Below are 25,446 nucleotides of genomic sequence, written 5' to 3'. Positions count from 1 at the left end.
CTGGGTGCCGCACTTCAGGAGGGATGTGGACAACATTTGTGAGAGCCCGGCATCAAGGCTCACATTTGTGAGAGCCCGGTAGGGCAAATTATGCGGAGGGGAAACCAGCACGGGTTTGTCGCGGGCAGATCGTGCCTGACCAATCTAGTCTCTTTCTATGACCAGGTTATGAAATGCCTGGACACAGGAGGAGGGGTGGATGTCGTATACTTAGACTTCAGGAAGGCCTTCGATACGGTATCCCACCCCATACTGGTGAACAAGCTAAGAGGCTGTGATGTGGATAACTGCACAGTCCGGTGGGTGGCGAATTGGCTAGAGGGTCGCACCCAAAGAGTCGTGGTGGATGGGTTGATCCCAACCTGGAAGGGTGTGGGCAGTGGGGTCCCGCAGGGCTCAGTCCTTGGACTGATACTCTTTAATGTCTTCATCAGCGACTTGGACGAGGGAGTCAAATGTACTCTGTCCAAGTTTGCAGATGACACAAAGCTATGGGGAGAAGTGGACACGCCGGAGGGCAGGGAACAGCTGCAGGCAGACCTGGATAGGTTGGACAAGTGGGCAGAAAACAACAGGATGCAGTTCAACAAGGAGAAGTGCAAGGTGCTGCACCTAGGGAGGAAAAATGTCCAGCACACCTACAGCCTAGGGAATGACCTGCTGGGTGGCACAGAGGTGGAAAGGGATCTTGGAGTCCTAGTGGACTCCAAGATGAACATGAGTCAGCAGTGTGACGAAGCCATCAGAAAAGCCAATGGCACTTTATCGTGCATCAGCAGATGCATGACGAATAGGTCCAAGGAGGTGATACTTCCCCTCTATCGGGCGCTGGTCAGACCGCAGTTGGAGTACTGCGTGCAATTCTGGGTGCCACACTTCAAGAAGGATGCGGATAACCTGGAGAGGGTCCAGAGAAGGGCAACTCGTATGGTCAAGGGCCTGCAGACCAAGCCCTACGAGGAGAGACTAGAGAAACTGGACCTTTTCAGCCTCCGCAAGAGAAGGTTGAGAGGCGACCTTGTGGCTGCCTTTAAGTTCATCACGGGGGCACAGAAGGGAATTGGTGAGTATTTATTCACCAAGGCACCCCCGGGGGTTACAAGAAACAATGGCCGCAAGCTAGCAGAGAGCAGATTTAGATTGGACATTAGGAAGAACTTCTTCACAGTTCGAGTGGCCAAGGTCTGGAACGGGCTCCCAAGGGAGGTGGTGCTCTCTCCTACCCTGGGGGTCTTCAAAAGGAGGTTAGACGAGTATCTAGCTGGGGTCATCTAGACCCAGCACTCTTTCCTGCTTATGCAGGGGGTCGGACTCGATGATCTATTGAGGTCCCTTCCGACCCTAACATCTATGAATCTATGAATCTATGGAGAGGGTCCAGAGGAGGGTCACTCGCATGATCAGGGGGCAGCAGGGCAGGCCCTATGAGGAGAGGCTAAGGGTCATGAACCTGTTCAGCTTCCACAAGAGAAGGCTATGGGGGGGATCTAGTGGCCGTTTACAAACTAGTCAGGGGGGACCAGCAGGCATTGGGGGAGTCCCTGTTCCCCCGAGCACTCCCAGGAGTGACAAGAAATAATGGTCACAAGCTGGCAGAGGGTAGGTTCAGACTAGACATCAGGAGGCGCTACTTCACTGTCAGGGCGGCTAGGAGCTGGAACCAACTTCCAAGAGAAGTGGTGCTGGCTCCTACCCTGGGGGTCTTTAAGAAGAGGCTAGATGAACACCTTGCCGGGGTCGTTTGACCCCAGTACTCTTTCCTGCCATGCCAGGGGGTCAGACTTCATGATCTGCTCAGGTCCCTTCCGACCCTACCAACTATGAAACTATGACTGCCCTGGTTTTACCCCTGTGAGTGAGCAGGCACCAGGGACAGGCAGGCTCAGGTGCTGGAGGGAGCCTTGGGCTACAGGAGCAGAGACTGCTCCAGCCACCAGAAGCCTGGGGCCAGGCAGGGCCCAGAGAGCGGCTGCATTTGCTGGGTGCTGTGAGGCCGTGCTGGGAAGGGGAAACTGTTACAACCTACAGCCCAGACACTGCTCCCTGCTGAGCCAGGGCAGCAGTCTGAGCAGGTATTAGCTTCTCTTGCAAAGACTGCAGGGAAGTAGCCACCACCCTCTGCAAGGAGACCCCTGGAGCTTGTGCAAGGGACGCCAGCACTGGGGATCACCCACAGATCCTGTGCCAGGGACACAGACGCAGTTCTGTTCCCTGAGACGCCCAACCAGCGGCAGTGCACACAGGGTCCTCAGTACACAGCGTATAAGTAATAGACTGTGTAAATAAGTTATTGATGGTTTATTAGTTGGAGTATCAATGTATTTATTTATTGGTTCCTTATTTATCATGGCTAATTTGTATAATTAGTGTAATGTGTATCCAAGGAGCATTAACCCTTAAGCCACCATCACCAGGTCATGCAGTGTAACATTTGTTCTATTGTATTGGTTATATGTTACCTTGTAAATAATTAAAACCTGTAAATAGTTTTATAACCATCTACAAGGTTGCTTGATTGTAAGGGGAAGCTCTCTGCTCAGGGACCCTGCAGCAGCTACCCAGGGAGCTGGGTGGGGCCACTGGCTACCGGGTACCCAGGATCCCACTATTCAGGTGAAGGCATGGGTAGTGTCGCACCTAAGGTTACATATCTAATAGCTGATGGAATCTCCAAAAAGATAAAAGCATCAAAAAAGGCTCACTAAAGTGCCTGAACTACACCTATGCTGCAGAGCTGGGTCAAACCAAAGCACTGCCTCTTCCGGTAAAGCACGTTTTATTTTCTTTTTCCATATCTGAAGCATCCTAACGGTCAGTAGGGTTGTGCAAAATGACTGTCTTTGGGGGTTTTTTATTCGGTTTCAGATTCGGCCATTTCGGAGGACAGTGTTTCATTTTGGTGTTTCAGTTCAGCTCTGCCAAATCACCTTCAAATCTGTTTCAAACAGACTGCAAGCTTCGCATGGCCCTACTGCTCCAGGTGGCTCTTGGGGCTGGGGGCTGCAGGGCCTCAGTGTGGAGCAGGACAGAGCCATGGGTGGCTCTTCTAGGGGAGGGGGAGGGCTGCTGCCCTCCATGCAGGCAAGGAGACCCCAGCATGGATCTGATTCTTGTCAAGTCATGGGGCAGGGAAGCAGTGTACAGTGGCAAGCAAGCCTGTGGTTGCTGCTGCTGCCTACCCTGCGCTGCCCTGGCGATGTGGAGCTGCGCGGGGTGCTCAGCAGCAGCGAGGAGACCCCGGCACAGATCTCTGCTCCCTGCAGAGCTAGGTTGCAGGGCAGGGACCAGCACTGCCCTGCCATGCTTCCTGGCTCTGCAGTGAGTAGAGATCTGCACCAGGCTCTTCTTGTCACCACAGCCTGCCCTGTGCAGCCCTGGATCTCAGCTCCCTGTGGAGCCAGGTCTCATGGCGGAGACCAGCACTTCCCTGCAGCTTGACCTGGCTCCGCAGGCAGCAGAGATCTGCACTGGGGTCTCCTTGCTGCTGCTGCCTGCCCCGTGCAGCCCTGCATTGCCAGGGCAGTGTGGGGTGGGCAGTGGCAGTGAGGAGACCCCTGGCACGGATCTCTGCTCCTTGCAGAGCTGAGTCACATGGCAGGGAAGCAGTGTATGGCTGTTTCCCAGCAAGCCTAGCTCCAAAACTCAAAATTTTTCCAAAAATTTTCCAAAAAAATTTTGGATGCCTTGTTTCATTTTGGGGATATTTCTGAGCCTTCTGTTTCTATTCAGATGTGGTGTTTAGGGTGCCAAACGGACCCGAAACACCTCTGAGACAAAACAGCTGTAGGGCTGTGGAAAATGGCACCATTCTGTTTTGACTTGCATTTCCATGTTTTGACAGAACAGCGTTTTGTTTCGAATTTCTTTTCAATTCAAAACCACTGTTCCATTTTGTTTCATCGAAACAGTTTTGCTGTTTTGATGCTGTTCCGAAGTTTTGCCCATAGGCTATAATGGGGAAGCTTGAAACAGCCTCTAACTTTGTCATTTCTGGCCTGATTTGGATAAAACTTGTGGGAATGGTAGCCCCTGCTGAGGCCACAAAGCCTGCCAGGTTTCAAGGAGATAGGTGCAGGGGTTTTGAGGAAACTGCACTGCAAGCTGCAGAGAAGCAAAACTCATGACATGGGTGACTCTGTGTGTGTGTGTGTGTGTGTGTGTGGGGTAAGGTGCAGGAGGGTGAAAGCTGAAGGCCTGCTAGTCCCTGTTGAGGCCGCAAAGCCTGCTAGCTGTCAAGGAGATAAGTGCAGGGGCTTCTGGGTTCTGGGGCCCTGTACCTCTGGCTGCTGACAGGCAAAACTTGTAACATGGGTGCTTGTGCAACTGACTGTGTCTGTCTTAGGGCACAGGGGGGTGAAAACTGCAGGTCTTCTAGGCCCTGCTGTGGCCACAAAACCTGCCAGCTTTCAAAGAGATTGGTGCAGGGGAAGTCTGGGTTCTGGGGCCCTGCACCTTTAGCTGCTGACAGGCAAAACTGGAACACACAGCTCAGTAACTGACACCAAGGCAGAAAGCAGGGCAGTTCAAACAATGCTGCCTCTTATGCAGTTTTTCCATCCCTCCCCCAGAGCACTGGGATTGGTAGGGACCTCAGGAAAGGATGACAGTCACTGGCCAGCGACACAGTCAATAATGAGAGCACTCTTTCCCCCCTCTTCCCCCTCCCTCTCCTTACTTTAGTTTCTGTTTCCCTGCTGGCAAGTCAGCTTGAGCTTTGAAACTCAAAACGTTTTGAAAATTTCGAAACATTTCGACTTGTCCCATTTCGAGGCTGTTTTGAAGCTCTCTGTTTCATCTTGATTTTGCTGTTTCGAGCTCAAAACTAGACAAAACAATCTCGAAATGAAACTGTCAGCGAAATTTCGCACAGCCCTACTGAGCAGTGTTTACAAGTTATAAAGGCACAGCACCCCCTCCCCCACTCCCCAACCCCCCCCAAATGGTAGACACCTTTCGCTTGTTTGTTTTCCTTTGCTCTTCTCCTCCTTATTTTGTGAAGTGTCTGCTTTCATAGCAAATGCTCAGGGCAGAGACTCTGGGGAGTCTACTCTCACGTGTGTAAATCTTAAATAATAGCATTAAAGTAGTCCTTCTCTGTCACTCCATGGAGTGAGTACGCACCTGGTGGTAGTGGAGGGACTACTAGTGAGGGAATTGCTGCTGCCACTGCAAGAGCCCAGGCAACAGCTGGGGCTCTGGCACTACTGACTGCTCTCCTTGCCCCTGCCCCAGGATTGCAGGCTGTCCTTGGAAGCTGCTGCTTTTTAGCAACTGCCCCCTGCTCACTGACAGACTTCTCTCTTCTCTAGCAGAGGAAAGGGCAGGTTGTCAATGTTTGCACTCCCTTACAGGGCAGAGGCACCCAGGAGCAGAAATCTTATTGCCCTCTGGCTGGAGAGCTTGCCTTTGAGGTGACTAGTTCTCCATCTAAGAGGCTGGAATGCCTGTATGCCCCCTCTTCTTGCCACATTTTCGTAGAGCTACAAATTCCCCTGACATTTTTAGCACTACAGTTGAATGCCTGTCCATGCCCAATGGGAATAATTAAACAGCATCAATAGAGACTTTGCTTCAGAGTTGTTTTGCATGAATTGCTGTATTTTTGCTTTGCGATCTGCCATGCAGTAATTTTAATTATTACAAAAATGGATTTGAATTTGACATTCCAAGCAACTTCAGAGCAACAGAACTAACATGTTATCACCCTACCTCAATCTAATCTCATGTAAATGAGTTTTACGTAAGTGCAACTCCAGCAGCTTTAATTAATTAATGCTAGAGTTTGGGAAATCTATTAATGCTAGGTTGTGTGTATCTTACCTTGTATCCCTCTATAAAGCACCAGACTTTACAGTCCTTTCTTAGACAAAGCTTCAAGTAAAGTTAAAGGGCCAACTTCTAAGGCTCCTTTTTGTTTTTTAACTGTTCTTGCTTTGATGTTTTCTTGGATTAATTCCTGTTTTATATATATATATATATATATATATATATATATATATATATATATATTCAATGGAATTTTCCAAATATCTATCTCTGGTCAGTGGGAATTCACTTGACAATGGACCATCACTTTTAAGACAATGCCAAAAGCATTTAAATTTGCTTGGGCATAAAAGCAAATGTTTCATAACATTGGAAAATCTCCAGATATCCTGGCAATTAGTGTCATATAATCACATAGATAGGCATCCAGATAATCTTCTTAAACAAATTTATTATTTACTAAAAAATAAATTATTTGACAATGCCAATTGTGGCCTGGTTGGAAGATCAAATAAGCAAGAAATGTACTCTTGCAAATTTGTTTGATTCAGGTTAGAATGGTATTATCCATCATCATGCAATTTAAAGTTGCTGTTATCAAAATCTAAATACGTATTTTATACGCTACAGGGGTGTAGGTTGTAGCTGTGTTGGTCTAAGGACATAGGCAGACAAGGTTCCTTGGGTGAATCTGATATCTTTTATTAGACCAACCCAAATAGTTGGAGAATAGTTATTAAGCAAGCTTTCGGGTTCAAAAACCCTTCGTCAGGCTAAGGAAGTTTCAGCAGTTGGTGTGTGCTCTTCCCGGATGGAATGAAAAGTAAACAAGCCAGGGGCTGCGCTGCGGAGTCAGATGTCAGGCAGATTATAACGTTAATGTGTCAAAAATCCAATGTCTATATTTAGTCCATGATTTTAAGTATCCAGGGGGTTGATGAAGTGGAGCTCATAGGCTCGTCTCTGGGAAGTGTTGTATAAGTTTCCCTTGAGGATCAGGACTGAGAGATTGGAGAGAGAGTGGCCCTCCTGTGAGAAATGTGCCCCCACCGGTAATTGAGTGTTTCTGTCTTTGATAGATTTCTGGTGTGCGTTCATTCTGGTGCGCAGTTGTTATTTGGTCTCTCCTACATATTTTCCATCAGGGCATTTGGTGCATTGGATGAGGTATATTACATTTCTGGAGGTGCAGCTGTAAGATCCTGGGATGCTGATGGCTCTGTTGTGGGGTGTAGTAATAGTGGGGGTGGTGGAGATGTGTTGGCAGGTTTTGCATTTATTGTCCTGGCACAGTCTGGATCCTTTTTGTGTGTTCTGGGCTTGAGGAAGTTTGCTTCTGGTGATGAGGTTGCGAGGTTCGGTGCTTGTTTGAAGGCTAGGATGGGTGACTCTGGGAAGATCTTTTTAAGAATAGGGTCTCCTTCTAGTATGGGTTGCAATTGTTTGAGGATGTTTCGTACAGGTTCAAGGGATGGGTGATGCGTCATAACCAGTGGTGTGCGATTTGTGGGGAGTTTTCTTCTGTACTGCAGCAGTTCTTCACGTGGTATCCAGGTGGCTCTTTCAAACGTGCGATCTACCTCTCTGGAGGAGTGTCCTTGTTGGGGGAAAGCCTTTTTAAGATTGGTGAGGTGGCGATCCCGGGTGTTCTCTTCAGTACGCATGTGGTGGTATCTGGGGGGTTGGCTGTACATCACGGCTTTTTTGGTGTGTTTAGGGTGATTGCTGGTTCTGTGCAGATATGTATGTTGGTCTGTGGGTTTCTTGTATACTGTGGTCTGTATTTTACCCTTCTGGATACTGATCCTTGTGTCTAAAAAGGGGATGTTGGTGCTGGAGTATTCTAAAGAAAGTCGGATGGAGGGATGGTGACTGTTGAATTTCTGGTGGAACTCAATCGGAGATTGCAGGTTCTCAGTCCAAATGATGAAGAAGTCATCGATGTACCGTAAGTACAGCAAGGGTTTGATGGTGCAGTTCTTGAGGAAGTCTTCTTCCAGGTGGCTCATAAAAAGGTTGGCATACTGTGGGGCCATTTTAGTGCCCATAGCTGTTCCCATCATTTGGAGGAAGTGTTGTTAAAAGTGAAATTGTTGTGTGTGAGGATGAAGTGTATAAGGTCAGTAATATCTTTGGGTCTGTATTCTGAGTTGTAACCTTGTTCCTGTAGATATGTAAGGCAGGCTTGGATGCCATCCTGGTGTGGGATGTTGGTATATAGGCTGGTAACGTCCATGGTGGCTAGAAGTGTGTTGCTGGGAAGGTGGTCTATGTTTTTAAATTTCCGTAGAAAGTCTGTAGTGTCTTGTACAAAACTTGCTCTGTGGCTGACGAGCGGTTTTAGGATGGATTCATCGAAACCTGATATTTCCTCAGTTAGGGTCCCATGGTTGGATATGATAGGTCTGCCAGGGTTCCCTTGTTTGTGGGTTTTGGGGAGCATGTAAAAAGTCCCTGGGTTAGGTAGTGGGGGGATCAAGGTCTGTAGTTTTTCTTGTAGTCTTGATGGAAATAATTTGATGGTATTGTTGAGTTTTTTGGTGACAAGGGGAGTAGGATCTTCCTGTACTTCTTTGTAGTAGGTGGTGTCAGAGAACTGTCTGTTGGCTTCCTTTATCCAACTATTTGGGTTGGTCTAATAAAAGATATCAGATTCACCCAAGGACGCTTTCACTTATGATAATATGTGGAAAGTTATGGTGGAATATAATGAAAAGTCAGTATGGCAGGACTTACACTCCAGGTTTTGATAGGCCCCTGTGAGTTGTGGTTATTCAAAAACTCTCACGTCAGAGGCCTGATAATTGAATTCTTTTTCTAGGAACTGAATATCTATTGTTACTGAAACAAGTACATGATGATTTCATTTTTAAGTTATATTTGCAGGTGACTATTACTGTAGTGCTATAGTGAACTTAAAATAACTTAATTTAGCATTAAAATGTATACTTCTTTGAGTTCACAGCTTGATGCTTTTATGTTTCAGGCATCCAAGAGTGACTAATTTGTGCAAATTTTATTTAATAAAAGCAGCAAGTTTCATAGATTTCATAGACATTAGGGCTGGAAGGGACCTCGGAAGATCATCGAGTCCAGTCCCCTGCTCGAAGGGCAGGAAGTCAGCTGGGGTCATAGGATCCCAGCAAGATAAGCATCCAATTTTCTCTTGAAGGTGTTCAATGTAGGTGCTTGAACCACCTCTGATGGCAGGCTATTCCAGACCTTGGGGGCTTGGACAGTAAAGAAATTCTTCCTTATCCAGCCTGAAACAGTCTTGCAGTAGTTTGTAACCATTCGACCTCATCATCCCTTGGGGCGCTCTGGTGAACAAACGTTCCCCCAGATACTGGTGGTCACCCCTCACAAACTTATAGGTGGCCATCAGATCACCCTTGAGCCTGTGCTTTTCCAGGCTAAAGAGCCCCATAGCTCTCAGCCTGTCATCGTAAGGTCTGTTTTCCTGACCTCTGATCATGCGCGTGGCTCTTCTCTGGACTCTCTCAAGCTTCTCCACTTCCTTTTTGAATTGTGGGGCCCAAAACTGGACGTAGTACTCCAACTGCAGCCTCACCAAGGCCGAGTACAATGGGAGAATGATGTCCTGAGATTTTCTCGAGAAGCATCTATGGATGCAAGTCAGCATTTTGCTCGCTTTACTAGCTGCAGCATCGCACTGAAGACTCATGTTCATCTTGTGGTCAATGATGACACCCAAGTCTCTTTCTTCCATACTGCTAGCCAGTGTAGCACTGCCTAGCCTATAAGGATACTGCAGGTTTTTCCTCCCAAGGTGGAGAACCTTGCATTTTTTCAATGTTAAACACCATCAGGTTCTCATCCGCCCATTTGCTCAGCCTGTCCAGGTCAGCCTGGATTGCCCTCCTGTCTTCAGGTGTGGATGCTTTGCCCCAAAGTTTGGTGTTATCGGCGAACTTGGCCAGTCCGCTTCTGACTGTAAGTTTGTGTCATTATTGGGTCACGTTATCCATTAAGACATCCATAAACTAGTTATAAAAATACTTATTTATTTTGAAGTTTCACTGACTTTTCCATCTGAAAGATTATTCACCTGGAAATTCCTGTCAAAACTGTATGCTGTTGGGTTTATGATATTTATAATTTACCCTTCTCCTTTTACAATTTTCAGTAAAACCATGTGACATAGTTGACCAATCACAAAACAATAGTAATTAGGAGAAAAATTCCACTGGACCACTCGTTAAGTTCATGAAGAATCCACAATTTATTGGCCAATTTATGAAAGAAGATATGTCACTGTTTTGGTAACTAATGATTAAGATAGCTTTGAAATCAATATCTGGATATTGGGTACAGCCAGTTTTTGAGACTCCTAAAATGTGTGTACCATCCTCAGACAATTTCAGCCTTTGATTTTGTAGGTAAAACAACAGTACTTTTTAAATAATTATAAATTTTACCAAAGATTGATTTTCTAGCCACTTACATCTAGTAACAAAGTTCCAGATTCTGATCTCAACTACACCTGCCTAAATGAGATCAGAATCTATCCTAGATTGAAGCAGCATAGGCAAACAGATAAAGAATATCATATAATAGGAGAAAAACCAGCTGATGTATTGAACTATGCTATTACAGTCTTCTTCACTCAGGATGGCATTTTAAGCATATGCCTAAATCAGGCTAGCATGTGGTTAAGTACTGTCCTGAACCCAGCTGCTTTCATGAGCTGGGGCCAATTAGAATTGTTGGGAGCTATCAATAAAATAGCAGATACAAGAGAACTAGTAGTCAGACTGTATTTACAGAGGTAGCAAAATGTAAAGATAACACAAATAATTTAGTAGAGGTGGGCAGAGGATTTCCTTATTTCAGAAGTAGATTTGTTCTGATTCAGAGCAAACAACACTTCAAGATTTTCTACAACAGAGAAAGCCCACTGGTTTTGATAGTCTGTTAAACAGATTATCCAGAGCCATGAAGCCCAAAAGCCCTGACTCCCCAACAGCCTGCTGGGCAGTCTATTGACAAGCCAGATGACCTGCCTGCTATTTGAGAGAACTTTGCTGAACCTGAATTGTCTCAAAGGAATATTTCAATTGAAACAAATCAGCCAGTTCTGACAAAAAGCAGTTTGGTTGGAACCTTTCCATTCTGTCTTTTCAGATAGTCAGGACTAGAATGTGAAGACACACAAGGTAAATGGGCAGCATAATAGCAGATGCAGTTCAGTGTTGAAATTTGAAGTAATAACACAGTAAGAATAATTATTGTCCTCAGACACATTTCTGGAACTGTTCAAGAAGACAATTCACATGCAGTTCATAGTTGGTAAGGGCACATATTATGCTCAATATTCTAATGGAAGCATGTGTTTTAAAACACAGTTTAAACATAGAACTGTTTGTCACATTAGCTTAGACCCGCTAAGTAGATTGGGTAAGCATTTAGGTCCTAATCTTGTAATGAACTGTGTGTGGGTGGATCCATGTGCTTATAAAAACCTAACTGACTAAAAACCTAATAGAACTTCCTGCTAGCATACAGAACCACCATTGTGGAGCTAGTTGCATTATTGAGGCCCATGCTATATGCATTTGCAATCTCTCTCAAAACCCTTCCAAAATTATTGTACAAGTACTATTGGCCAGTATCCTCAGGTGTTTATGCGTGATCCAAAGTCCACAGGAGTCAATGAAATGATACCAATGACATCAGTGGATTTATTTTAGAACTAACCCTTCATGACCCTCAGGCCAACTCCTCATGACTGACCCTCAGGTCAACTCCCCATTAAAGTGAATAATGAGGTAAAAAGGATACTCAGCATACTATAATCAAAATATTTCACAAAATGTGTCTAATAAACGGTAGACTCCTGCATCCATTATCTATTTAATCCCATGCAGATGACTTATTCTTCTCACTTTCCAGTGAACATAATATCCATTGAAAAAATATTTTGAGGTTTGTCAAATGAATTATTTGCCAACAATGATTCAATCTGCTTTAGGACTGAAAACAGAATAAAGTTCTCTGGGTTTGGGCCAATATTAAAAAAAACCCAACTTTTTAGAAAAGAACAGGTTGGATCCTGACAATGGAACACATATATATCTTGAAAATATTATTTTACTTTAGTACCAGAAATCCTTTCTGTTACCTCTTCCTTGCATTTTCCCTGACCTGAAGTGCTAATTAGATATAGATTTTTCTTGAACTGCAGCTTACTGCCCAAGGTTTCACATTTCTTTCTCTTATTTTGGCTCTTTCTTTAACTGTTTCACTTTAGTCAGATTAGCAAGAAAGATAATGCTGCATTTCTCGTAATAAGTTGCATGGAATCCCTGCCAGTTGGCTGAAGGGCTAAGGATGTTGAAAATACATATCCAATTAGAATCTGGCTTCAGTTTCTATTTGGCTAAAGTATCAAAGGTCAGTTCCAATTGAAAAAGCACACACTGTCACTAATGTTGTTTTATACATAGCACAAAGTGTACTCCTTTGAAAAGGCCTCATCCTCAAATATATTGAAAAGCTCTGCACGAATCAAAATGTTAGTAAAGGGCAAAATGTATTTCTATGGCCCGTTCATCAAATAAACAAAGTTCTTCCTGTTTAAAAATATAAAGAAAATCCTTGCTCTCTTCCATCCAATGTACAAACCAAGATTCTTTACCAAACTTGGTAAAAGAAGAAATTGTAGAAATAGAAGGTTTAAGGGCCATGACAGCACCCAAACCATGGATTTCTCAAGATATGCAAGAATGTGCCCAAATATCATAGATTAGCATCAAAACCAACAAATATAATTGCTTCATAATTGTAGGAAAAACATATGTGTGTTTTCTCCACCAGTGAAGGAGGCTAGAATTCAAGACTATAAACCTATGAATTGGGGGAATTGCGGTTATAAGAAGGAAGCTGTCCAGGGATTATGTATTATACTCCCCTCTTTCTCCTATGTCATTTTAAATCCAAGCTGGGTGGCTGAACTGAGTACTGAAGAATCAAACCCTTGTTCTCTTCCTTAATATGCCTTTACTGTTTGTGTTAATGTTGCCTTTTTCCCTTTCTGGTGAAAGAATTCTATCATTAACTAGAGTTTTGTGTAAAATACAGTCAATATTACTGTTTACTTTTCCAAGATGAAAGACTGGTAGGTGGAAAAGATCATCCCTTGGTCTGAGGGTTCTATGGCCAGTGCATTATTATTGTTATTGTTATATGTTGGAAGGTAGACAAGAGGTGTGGTTAAAATTTTTTCCCTTTCCTTTGTTAATGAATAAAAAGTGAAAAAGAAACTATAAACGCAGACAGGAGAAGCAAGAATATATGAAGACATTCCAACATTTTAGTCTTGATTTAGCCAAATATAAGTAAATATATAAATATATCTTCTTATGATTACATTATTTGCAAACAGCAATTTCTTGCTTGCAGATAGATCACTCTGTCCTTTAGCTTTCACACCTATTCTAATTTGACCCTCCCTTTACTTGTACCTCCCTTTAATACAATGGACATTTGAGAATATTATAGCAAAGTGCAATATAAGCAGCACTAATTTTACGAAAAAGCATTTCTGGCTCTAGCAATTACTGTACATATATTTAGGGAAGAAAGAAAATAACGTAAATCTAATTCAAGATGATTGAGTTCAGGATCCTGACAAAAGGAAGAAAGGAAAGCATCAGAGTATGGACTGTGGGCCTCAGAAGCGCAGACTTCTCACCTCTGTGGCAGCAGTGACCCCCTGCCCCAGGCGGCACCCACCCACAGGCACCTGGCTCGGGTGGTTTTGGGGGGCACTGCAGTGACTGGGGGAAGCTCCAGGCCTCCAAGCAGCTTAGGCAGGCAGGCAGGCTCCGGACAGGGCCGATCAGGCTCGCTGCTTTTCTTGGGCAGAGCTGGCCTTCCCAGCTAATGCCAGGCTGCCTGCAGGGCTTCCTGAAGAGCTGTGGAGCTGCATGAAGCCGGGTGCTTCACTCTGTCTCAAGGAACTGATGAGCAGGATCCCCTGGGAGGCCAGTTGGAGAGGGAAAGAAGTCCAGGACAGCTAGTTTTATTTTAAAGAAACCTTACTGAGGGTACAGGAACAGACCAATGTGCAGGGAGGATAGTAAATATAGCAGGCAACCAGCTTGACTTAGGAGAGAACTCTTCAGTGAGCTTAAATACAAAAAGGAAGCTTACTAGAAGTAGAAGCTTGGACAGGTGACTGGGGAAGAGTATAAGAATATTGCTTGGGCATGCAGGGATAAAATTAGGAAAACCAAAGCACAGTTGGAGTTGCAGCTAGCAAGGGAAGTTAAGAGTAACAAGAACAGTTTCTACAAGTATGTTAACAACAAGAGGAAGGTCAGGGAAAGTGTGGGTTCCTTTACTAAAAGAGGGAGGCAACCTAGTGACAGATGATGAGGAAAAGGCTGAAGTGCTCAATGCCTTTTTTACCACTGTCTTCACAGGCAAGGTCAACTCTCAGACTACTGAATCAAGCAGTTCAGTTTGGGGAGGAGTTGAGAAGCCCTCATTGGTGAAAAGAACAGGTTAGGAACTATTTGAAAAACTGGAAATGTACAAGTCCATGGGGCCAGATGCAATGCATCCGAGGGTACTGAGGGAGTTAGCTGATGTGATTGAGGAGCTGCTGGCTATTACCTTTGAAAACACGTGGTGATTGGGGAAGTTCCCAGATGATTGAAAAAGGGCAAATATAGTGCTCATCTTTAAGAAAGGGGAGAAGGAGGATCCAGGGAGCTACAGACCAGTAACCCTCACTTCACTCCCTGGAAAAATCATGGAGCAAGTCGTCAAGGAAGCCATTTGTAAGCACTTGAAGGAAAAGAAAGTGATGAGGAACAGTCAGTCACCATGGATTTACCAAGGGCAAGTCATGCCTGACCAATCTGGTTGACTTCTGTAATGAGATAACTGGCTCTGTGGACACAGGGAAAGCAGTTGTCTTTAGCAAGGCTTTTGATATGGTCTTCTACAACAATCTTGCAAGCAAACTAAGGAAGTATGGGTTGGATGAATGGACTGTAAGTTGGATAGAAAACTGGCTGCATCATCAGGCTCAATGGGTAGTGATCAATGGCTCTATGTCTAGTTGGCAGCCAGTATCAAGTGGGTTGGCCCGGGGGCTGGTTTTGTTCAATATCTTCATTAATGATTTGGAAGATGGGATGGATTTCCCCTTAAGCAAGTTCATGGATGACACCAAGTTGGGAGTGTGGTAGATATGCTGGAGGGTAGTGCTAAGATTCAGAGTGACCTAGACAAATTGGAGGATTGGGTTAAAAGAAATCTCATGAGGTTCAACAAGGACAAGTGCAAAGTCCTACACTTAGGATGAAAGAATCCCAAAAATCACTACCTGCTTGGGACCAACTAGCTAAGCAGCAGCTCTGCAGAAAAGGACCTGGGGGATACAGCAGATAGTAAACTGGATATGAGTCAACAGTGTGCCCTTGTTGCCAAGAAGGCTAACAGTATACTAGGCTGTGTTAGTAGGAGTGTTGCCAGCAGATCGAGGGAAGCAATTATTCTCCTCTATTCTGTAGATGAAACAAGGGCTCTAAATTGAAGTGCTGGGTTTTAAAAAACACCGCTTCAATTTAGGGCTAATTAAACCCCTGTGTCGTGAATGCACTGCACTGACTTACCTGCCTCTCTGGCGGGGAGGGGAGGACGAGCTGCCGGCAGGTGGAGCCGGCAGGTGGAGTGATCCCTGGGCTGCAGGGGTGGGGGCGGGGTTTGTGCTTCCCTCTGTGGCAGCAGTGACCCCCTGCCCCAGGCGGCACCCACCCACAGGCACCTGGCTCGGGTGGTTTTGGGGGGCACTGCAGTGACTGGGGGAAGCTCCAGGCTTCCAAGCAGCTTAGGCAGGCAGGCAGGCTCCAGGACGTGGCAGATCAGGCTTGCTGCTTTTCTTGGGCAGAGCTGGCCTTCCCAGCTACTGCCATGCTGCCTGCAGGGCTTCCTGCAGAGCTGTGGAGCTGCATGAAGCCCAGTGCTTCACTCTGTGGCTCTGGGGCAGCAAACTAAAATTCCTCAAAGGAGTTTTAGTTTGTTGTGCCCAAGTCATTTAAGGTGCAGTACACTGCCAAATTTCTGACAGCAGCTGGAATTAATGTGTAGTATGCCACCAAGTCGTGCAAACACCAACACCATTAAAGCGATGCAAAAGCGTTCAGCTCGCTTTAAAGTGTCATGCACACACACCTTCTATTTCATCTACATATGGCCGTAGGCACCACATTTAGGCAGCTAAATTTAGGACTTAGAAACTTAAACATTTTTTGTGAATCTGGGGCTGAGTTCACTTTAACCATTGTTTGACTTCTTTCTTCATCAGTTATGAAGCATCTGTAACTCTATCAAATAAGCAACCAGACTTTACAAGTACCTGTGGTTATCTTGTGTGACGGGCTAGTTGGCAGGGTTTTGACCTAGCCCAGGGGTTTTGGCCTAGTCCAGGGGTTTTGAAAGGGCAAAAGATGATTGGAGGACTTGGGATTCCCTTTCCTCACCAATCAGGCCCCAGAGACTCACCCCTCATGTTCCCTGTTTGGCCCCTTGGGTCACCTGGAGGGGGATAAAAGGCACAGCACGACTGACTCAGGGAAGAGACCAGAAAGGGACCACAAGGAAGAAGCTTCAAGGAGCTGGCAAGAGCTGGGTTAACGGGGCGGGAGCAGTTGCCCCAAAAGAGCCTGAAGGAGCAGGACCTGCAGGCAGCACTTGGACCCTCTGCAGCGCGGCGTGTGGCCGGCAGGAAAGGCTTCCTGCTGAGCTCCAGGATCCCCTACGAGAGGGTGTGGCCAGCAGGAGAGGCTTTCTGCTTCAGCAAGGATCTGAGCAGCGACCTGAGGGGTTCCTAGCTTGGCTTCCAGCTCCTCCAGAGACCAGGCAGCTCAACATGAGGCCGGGGCTCCACAAAGGTTGAGACCCCTAGCAGCTTGGAGCAGTGCCAGCACTAGTGGCTGTGTAGCAGTGTTTCTGTTTGCCAGATAGGAGATCTAAGTTCAAGTCCCAGGTTTGGTGACTTGGGGTGAGTAGCTAGCCTGTCACACTTGTATTAAAAAACTTTAAAACTCATCATGCTACATGCTTCGATAGTCATTAGAGAGCCTTTCGTCACCGAAGGCTTTGCCTAGCAGGTATCAATTTTTGTCACTTTAAAATGAGTGATAAGGACCTAGCTAGCAAGCTATTGTTTTAGTTTCTTTTTTAAAACATAGGCTGCTTGTCAAAAGGCCTGGGAAAGTGTAGGCCTGTGCTCTCTGCTCAGTCTTCATACTTCCCATAAAGTGATTTGGTGTATGAATAGATTATGTCGACATCACTTTCCAAGGTAGAAATTGAGCCAGGTAGTGGAAGACAATGAAAAATGCTGATGGTTTCCAAAAGCTGAACTAAAATCCTGAATATTCACAAAGATATAAACGGCAAACAAGAAGAACAACAAAACTCTGGATAAGACCACTTCAGACAAGGTTCTTTGGGTAAATGTTATATCTTTTATTAGACCAACTAAATAGTTGGAAAAATTGTTCTTTGCAAGCTTTCAGGCACAAACACCCTGCTTCAAGTATGTTGGTCTTTTGTGTGTTCTCCAGGGTGGAACAAAAGCCAAAATGCAAAATGCAGGTCTGTGAAAATGCAAATGGGTGACAGTGAGAACCAGAGAGATTTTTCCAACTATTTACTTGGGTCTAATAAAAGGTATCACATTTACCCAAAGAACCTTATCTAATTGTGTCCTTAGACCAACACGGCTACAACCAAAACCCTGGGTAAGACCACTGACTTTCTGGTGGCACTTAGCCCTGTAATATGGTAGATATAGGTTATTTTTCCAGGGCCAGTTTCCTGGTTTTAGTCCCTAGGACTGGTAACACTAAATAGAGGGCATATTTGGCCTTTTGAGGATAAGGGCTTCATCCAAAGGTAACTGGTACTGGGTTTAGGCAAGCACGTTTTCTGTCTACTATGAATCATGAACTGATAAACTGCAAAGAAATCCTTGTTCAGTCCTCCATAACTAGAATTATGGTTAGTACATTACTTTGACATCAGGATAAACATAGGGGATATTCAAGGTTTATTTAGAAGCAGAAGAGCAACTTCTCTTCCTTAGAGCAACAACTTTCTTGTACTTTCTTTAGACTGGCTAATGTGTTGATATATATTCATAATGTTCATGTTTTGTTTTCTTTGAAAATAAAGATTAAAATACACTGCTTTTCAGACACTGTGTTCTCCCTGCTGTGCCTAAACATGTTATAAAATCCATGAACAAAGATGTATAAAACTGAAAAAGTGGCATGAGACATTCCAGCATTTGAACAGCACAAGACAAGTAGCTGCAGTGTCTGCAAACTGCTAACATAGATTCAGTGTAGATGTGTGTGTGCATTGAATACTTGAGGTAGACAAGGCAATAAACCAGCAAGTAATTTTTTTTTCTGAGGTCAGATTTTGATCCGAACCCCCTGAAGAAGCTTATAACTAATGACTGGAGAAATGTAGATTTAGATTTAAGACCTCCCCACTCGGAAAATCTATGTTTCCCACCAATTTAAGAATTTAAATTTTAATCTGAATGAAAACATACAGTAAATTTTTAACTCCTTTAGCTAAAAAAGCTTAAAAAATCTGTCTTAGTGCACTTTTGTATTGCTAATTTTATAAACAGATAAAGTGAAAAGAGGTTTTTAGAGAGAGATACTCAACAGGTGTTAACTATGATATGGCCATTATAGGGAATATCTTGCAACAACACTTGGATTTTGATTGCTAAATATTTATTTTTATTCCTTGTTGCTCTTGACACCTTTCTTGAAGTTCTGAGATCTGTTGCTTGTAACAGGTCATTAAAATTCAGTAGGGGGAAGCCTCTTTTCTTTGTCGCATGCATTTCCATTCAGGTTATTCTGAAATACAAATTGTTGAAAAATCTGTTACCCTTCTCTCCTGTTTATTCTTCAGAAACATTTAGGATTGTGCTCAGGCACTGAGAATTGCTGAAAAGAATATTCACTACTGGTAGCCATATCCCCTCTCTTATTTTCATAGAAAAATTTTGACTGAAATAGGGGTGAACCACCAGAGCAATTGAAGCATCTTGACATTTGGACTGTGTAAAACTGCACTGTTTCATTTTGACTTTTGTTTCACCATTATGAAGGGACAGTGTTTCATTTCACTATTTTGAAGCACTGTTCTATTTCATTTCGTCGAAACTGTTTCGCTGTTTCGAGGCTGTTTTGACACGTTTCGATGTTTCGCCCATAGGCTATAATGGGGAATCATGAAAATGCCTATAACTTTGTCATTTCTTGCCTGATTCCGATGAAAATTGCAGGGATGGTACCCGCTTCTGAGGGCATTTCATGTTTCAAGGAGATAGGTGCAGGAGTTTCTAGGAAACTGCACCTCAAACCGTTCAAAGCAAAACTCATATCACTTGCCAGCAGCAGCAGCCTGCTGTCATCCTGTGCCCTGGGAGGACTGCGGGGCTGTGCTGGACTCTTCCTGGTGGGCACAGGCTCCTGGATCTATGCATGGGATGACAGGAGGCTGCCACAGCAGCAGCAAAGTAGGTTAAAGCAAAGTAGGTTTAGACTAGGTATCAGGAAAAACTTCCTCGCTGTTACAACAGTAGGCAGTAGAATAGACTGCCTATGGAAGCTGTGGCTTCTTCATCGTTGGAGGTGTTCAAGAACATATTGGACAAGCACTGGTCAGGAATGGTCTGGGAGTAGCTATACCTATGCTCTGCTTCAGTAATTACCCATGATTCTAGTCTTTGCTAGTTGGCACTTATGGCCAGGAAGGATATTCCTCCCCATCATGCTGCTACACGTCATAAATTTTGGGGGGGGTTTTTCCATCTTCCTTGGAAGCATTGTGTGTTGGCTACAGCCAAAGCAAGGGATTGTGACTGGGCTGTGCCAATGCTCCTGTTGCGACTTAACCCAGAGGTTCCTGGCTAGAGAGTCTTGCCCTTCTACTCAGGATTGAATCAATGGCACTATTTGTGGGCAGGAAGGAATTTTACCCCATGACCATATTGATATGGACTGTGGGTGGTTTTTGCCCTTCTCTGTCCTGGGGGACATGGCCCTCATCCTTGGATCACCTTTGTGTGTTTTAGCAATATTTGCAGCAGCAGGATGCTGGACACCATGGTTCCCTTGCCTTACTTCTGGTAGGTTAGGGTGTTATGTCTTGTGGTTGTGTTAGGGTTGACTGTGTAGTTTGTCTAAGAGGTTAGACAATGGATTTATATAAGGATGATTTTGCCTTAGGCAGAGGGTTAGACTAGATGACCCCTGGAGTTCCCTTCCAGCCCTACTTATCTATGAGTCTCTAATTCTATGAACCATTTTTGTTACAGTTGAAGACTATAATTAGATTTTTTTTAAAGAAAAATCTGTTTTAATTAAAACTAAATAGAAACCACTCCTTCACCTTGAGACCCCTCTTTCTGCATCTTCCTTCTTTATTTTTTAAACTTTGGCCTTAGAGAAACACAGCCAAAATGATAGGGAAAATTTCCATTGGTGGTTTAATCTTCACATTGATTTCAAAAGAATAGCCATCGATTGGAGGTTGATAGGGCTGAGATTGTGACAAAAGAGGCAAAAGGAACTACCTAAAAACATTCTTCCATTCTAAAAAAATTTCTGTAGTAAGGAAGAATGGACTAATCTCTCTGTCTTTCTGATAGAGAGATTGCTTCCTACCCAGTCTTCAGTAGACCCCACCTCAACCCCAAAGTCATGATTGTGCAGGGTTTGCACCTGGGTCATTACCTCTGCAGAATGAATTAGCTTGCCCACAGCACTGCTGTAGACTCCTCTGCAGTTTCTGATGGAAGCTGGAGCTAGCTTGCCTGGAGCAGCTTGGTACCAGGAACATTTACAGGATTGATTTGCTCATCCTCCAATACATCTGTACTTGTAGACTGCCTGAAGGACTTCTCTGGCACACAACTGGACAACTGCCCACTGCTTGAGAACCACTCATCTAGGAGACAGGACAATACCTTGCAACTTCGGAGATTTAATTACTGGCTCTGTCACTGTTTTCCTTTTTGACCTGGAGAGAGCAACTTACCCTCTTAGTACCTCAGCTTCATATCTGCAAGACAGGAATAATACTACTTCACAGGGGCACAAGGAATGAAGTGTATTAAAACGCAATGAGGTATTCAGACACTGGTGATAGGAAATATAGGAAATACAAAAGTACAGGGAGATTCTAGCATCAAAGAGATTCCCTATACTTAAAGTGAGGAACAAATGACAACTCTCAAAGTGGAAGAAACTATTTAAGTGCAGCCCCTGTCACTCAGCAAAAACTGCCTGGTAGAGCTGCTGGTAGCTTTCACATAGCAATTGTTTTATTATTTTGCAATGCAATATATTTATATCCAGGAGATGAAAATGAATTAGAAATAAGAAACATGTTATGTAGCTCAAAGATGTGAGGATAAAAGAAAAATAGCATTGGAAATGGAACAAAGGGCCCTGTTACTAACCTAACAAGTATATTCAGTCAGTAAGCAACTTGCTGAGAAAAAAATAATATCAGGATAAAAGAAAGAAGTTGGTAAAACTCAAGTGGAATAAGAAAAGTTTTCACAGACCTAAAGAAATACTAGGGAAATATATAATAAAAATTACTAGGGATAAATTTGTTTCATTAATAAATGAGAGAGATGAGACAGTACCTTACACAAGTCATGTGACCTCTCAGGATCTTAGCTTGCTTCTCTGCAAGATATTGGGACTATTGTTTATTTGCATCATTGTATTGCCTGAGGGTCCAAAGTGAGATCTGTGCTCCCACTCTTGTGGCAGACCCCAAACAGATACAATGTTAGATGCTCACTGCCTTTAGGAGCTTAGGCAGGGGGAGATGGGAGGGGAATAGAGTACAGAGCAGGAAATGGTATTGTCCTCAGGCCACACAGCAAGTCAGTGACTGATGTGGAAATTTAATCAAACTCTTCTGTTGCCTGGTCCAGTGACATACTCACAAAATTCTGCCAAAACCACTAAACTAGTTATTGATACTTACTTAATTAACACTTGCAAATGCTTTGAGAATAACAAGTGGAACTGCATTGAAGTGCCATATATTAACATTTTCCCAATTCGGGATGAAACAGGTTTTGGAACGGTTTTAAAATCCTCCAAGGTCTACTTATGCTGGAGGTTCAACAGCGACTGTATTTCAACCACACAGGTTGCATCTACATATGCAAATAGTCAGGGAGCAATTTACTCTTGAGTAAACTACTCAAAAGTAAACTCTCCAGGGCATGTGTCTACACATGCAGGGACACGGGAGCAGATTTGCTACTTCTACCAGCAGACTGCTCCCACTCCCTGCAACCGGTTCCTGCAGCAGCCAGAGGGAGCTCTAGGCTCCTCCTAGGTGCTAGCCCAGGGGTCAGAAAACAGTTGCCCCTGGCAGAGGCTGGGACATTGCTCCCTGCCCCCAGGAGCTGCCTCCTGCTAGGAAAGGCTCCATCACTGGAGCCCTGGTAGGGACAATGCCCCCTGCCCCCACAGAAGGGAGCTCCCAGACACTGATCTGCAGTCATGGGACCTGGGCTGAGAGATCCTTATCTCCCAGAGCCAGCTCCACAGTAACAGGGCCTGGACTGGGAGATCCATATCTCCCATCCTGAGCCCCATGGTGGTGGGATCTTGGCTGAGAGATCCTTTTCTCCCAGCACGAGCTCCATGGTCTCAGGGCTGGCGCTGATAGATCCTTATCTGCATGTGCAGTCCTGGATTCTTATTTCACAGTAAAACATCTTGTATAGATGCACCCACAGTGGAACTAAGTAATTCATGTACAATTTTAAAACATGGTTCACAACCTGTCTTAGCTAGTTCCCTGCTAGAGGCAATGATTGTGTAACTAAGCTGCAATAATTCTGTCAGCACAACTTCTAAAAACCTAGTGCATTGTAATAATTGCACTCCATTTGTAAAGTTTTACAAGGCATTGGATGCTTTTGTTGCAACACACTTCATGCCAGCATGCATCTTGTTCATTTTATGTTTTGAACGTCATATTGTCCACATGAACTCCCCAGTTGGCAACCCTCAGCAGCTGCTTTTCTTTATGCACCAGCTGGCAATCTGAATGTACTTTGCTGTAATTTGCTTTTTCAGAGCCAATGATGAATGTTGATGCAGTTTTGCAAGCTGAATTTGTATTCAGCTAAAGATTTTAAATAGATATTTCATTAGGAAATAAACCAGTCTTATCAGGAGTTATACAGAAAACAACATTCCTACACTCAGCTTCCATTTGCAGCACAATTCTTGCTGAGATCACATGGAAGTGATAAATTACTTCCTTACTTTTGGATGGCATGAATGATTATCTAGATAGCCTATAAAACTAGTTTCTTATTAAAAAAACAAACCCTATGGTCAAGTGATTTAGTACGTCAAATATCTGGTGATAGCTTTTGGATGTCTGTCCCTCTTTCTTGTTCTTGTCCTAGCCATTTGCCTCTTTCTTACTTCTCCACTATTAGGTATTACCTTCTTGTTCTTCCCTGGTTCTGTCATTTACATTTGACACCATCAGAGGTGCAACAACACTGCCATGGCCTAGGGCAGCTACAGTGCAGGGGCAGTGGTAACTTCTGCAGTGGCTGCCCCAGTTACCCTGCCCTAGTTAGAAAATGTTAAGTCATGAAACAAAAATGACAAAAGCCATAAGTGAAATACAAGAGTGCCCAAGCAATGGACTAATGTAAGAGGGATGGGGATGAGAAGGGGAATGCAACTAAGTTATATAACTACAATGTTAGCCATTTAAGCCTGAGGGGTGTGGGGGTGAGGTGGGAAAAGGGGAGGGAGGGGATCATGACGCTGAAAGAGAAAGAAGATTGGTACAAACAAACCTGTAACAAAAGTCCACAATGGTGGAGGGGGTAGGTTAAACAAAGGCAGTCACTCAATCCATAGAGTCCTAGTGTGGGGGTCCTTGTTGGGTGGAGTGGAGTGGTCTGTGGTTGAGAAATAGCTCTCAAAGTCCATCAAGTGCAGAGGGGGGTTCAGGTGGTCCCCTCTATTTCTGGTCTGGTGGCAGTCATTCTGGTGAGGTCGGTGTACTGGTGCTGGCCTGTGATGTGCTCGATGTAGATGTCACGGGACCAGCAGATGGTGTCAAACACCAAGAGGCACCACATCAGCTTGGCATAGCTCTGGGAGACATGGCAAGCACCAGGGCCAACATATAATTCCTCCTATAGCCAACATAGCACATGCAAATGCCTCCCATCTCTAAGGCTTTTCTGTGCTACCAAAAATGTATTAAATGCATGATCATGTCACATCCACAAAGATTTAAAGGATCCAAAAATTCAACTCAACACATAGAATGTTCAAGCTTTTAAAATAAATGAATGCATTTCAAATACAAACAGCTTCCAAATAGATTTTAGAAAATGGTGCATTTGCAATATGTGAACCATCCTAAAGTTCAGTTTGAGTTTAATGCATTTTCTGTGTCTCAGAATTTATTTCCCCTCTCAAAAATTTAAAACATTCCAAGTTTGTCTGATCCTAATTTTCCTATGGCAGCATCACATTACCAAACCATAGATTTGACATATGTACGCACGTTCAGCAGAGATTAGTAGTGTATTCCTGCCAGAACTGGAAGTTTGAATATGAGGGCATGATGGAAAAAGTACCATATTTCTTGTCTCGTGTTACTCTAACTAGAGGACATAGTTCAAATGCACAATTCACCTGTGATCAGGCTTCAAAGCATTTGTGAATGTCCCAGGGACGCCGGGGTTAGAAGGAAACCCTGGGGCAAAACCAGGGGGGAAGTAAACACTTACTTACCCCACGCAGAAGCCGGAGGGAGCAGGGACACGTGCGCGGGAAAACTGCCAGGAGTGATTGGTAAACCGCGCTTATATCCAGCTGGGGCTGGGTGACGTCAGCAAGAGACGCCACCCGGCAGCAATAAAAGGCGGCCCCAGGAGTGGAGCAGGGCCAGAAGGGGGGAAAGCCCACAGGGAACCCCGAGAGTGGGACCCACGCCTGCGGGGCCCGTGTACCCAGCCCAACGGGGGAAGTCGTGGCAACGGCAACGGCAGCAGCAGCGGCGTCGGCAACGGCGATGAGAACGGCAACGGCAGCTACAGCAGCGAAAACAGCGCCGTTAAAGGAGCCGGCGAAGAAAGCTGCAGCTACAGCAGTGAGAGCTGCGTTCTTATTGGAGCCGACGGAGAAGGTGGAGACGACGTCGGCAGCAAGATGAAAGAAGGAACTGGCTACGGATCCGGTAAGGGAGTGGGTAGCGTAGCCAATGAGGAAACTGGCGGCGGACCCGGCGAGAGAGCCGACAGACGGGCCGGCAGAGGAACCAGCAGCGGGACCAGCGAAGGAGTGAATGCCGGATACGAGGCTCCCAGAGAGCGGGAGCCACGGTCCTGGAGAGTAGACACCTGGGGGAGTCGGTGGCCTTAAGCCACCCGACGGACTTTGAGCCAGGGCAGCCCATCGATCGGGGCTTAGGCACCCGGGTCAGATCCCTGGCTAGGCATGATAGAAGGGCTTGACTTTCTGTTTTGTTGTTTGCTTTCCTTTAGGATCTCTCATTTTGTGTTGCGGTGGCCTCGGGTCAGTATAGGCTAGGGGC

Source organism: Alligator mississippiensis, chromosome 3, assembly GCF_030867095.1.
Source record: "Alligator mississippiensis isolate rAllMis1 chromosome 3, rAllMis1, whole genome shotgun sequence".
Lineage (NCBI taxonomy): Eukaryota > Metazoa > Chordata > Crocodylia > Alligatoridae > Alligator > Alligator mississippiensis.
This window is presented reverse-complemented; position numbering follows the sequence as displayed.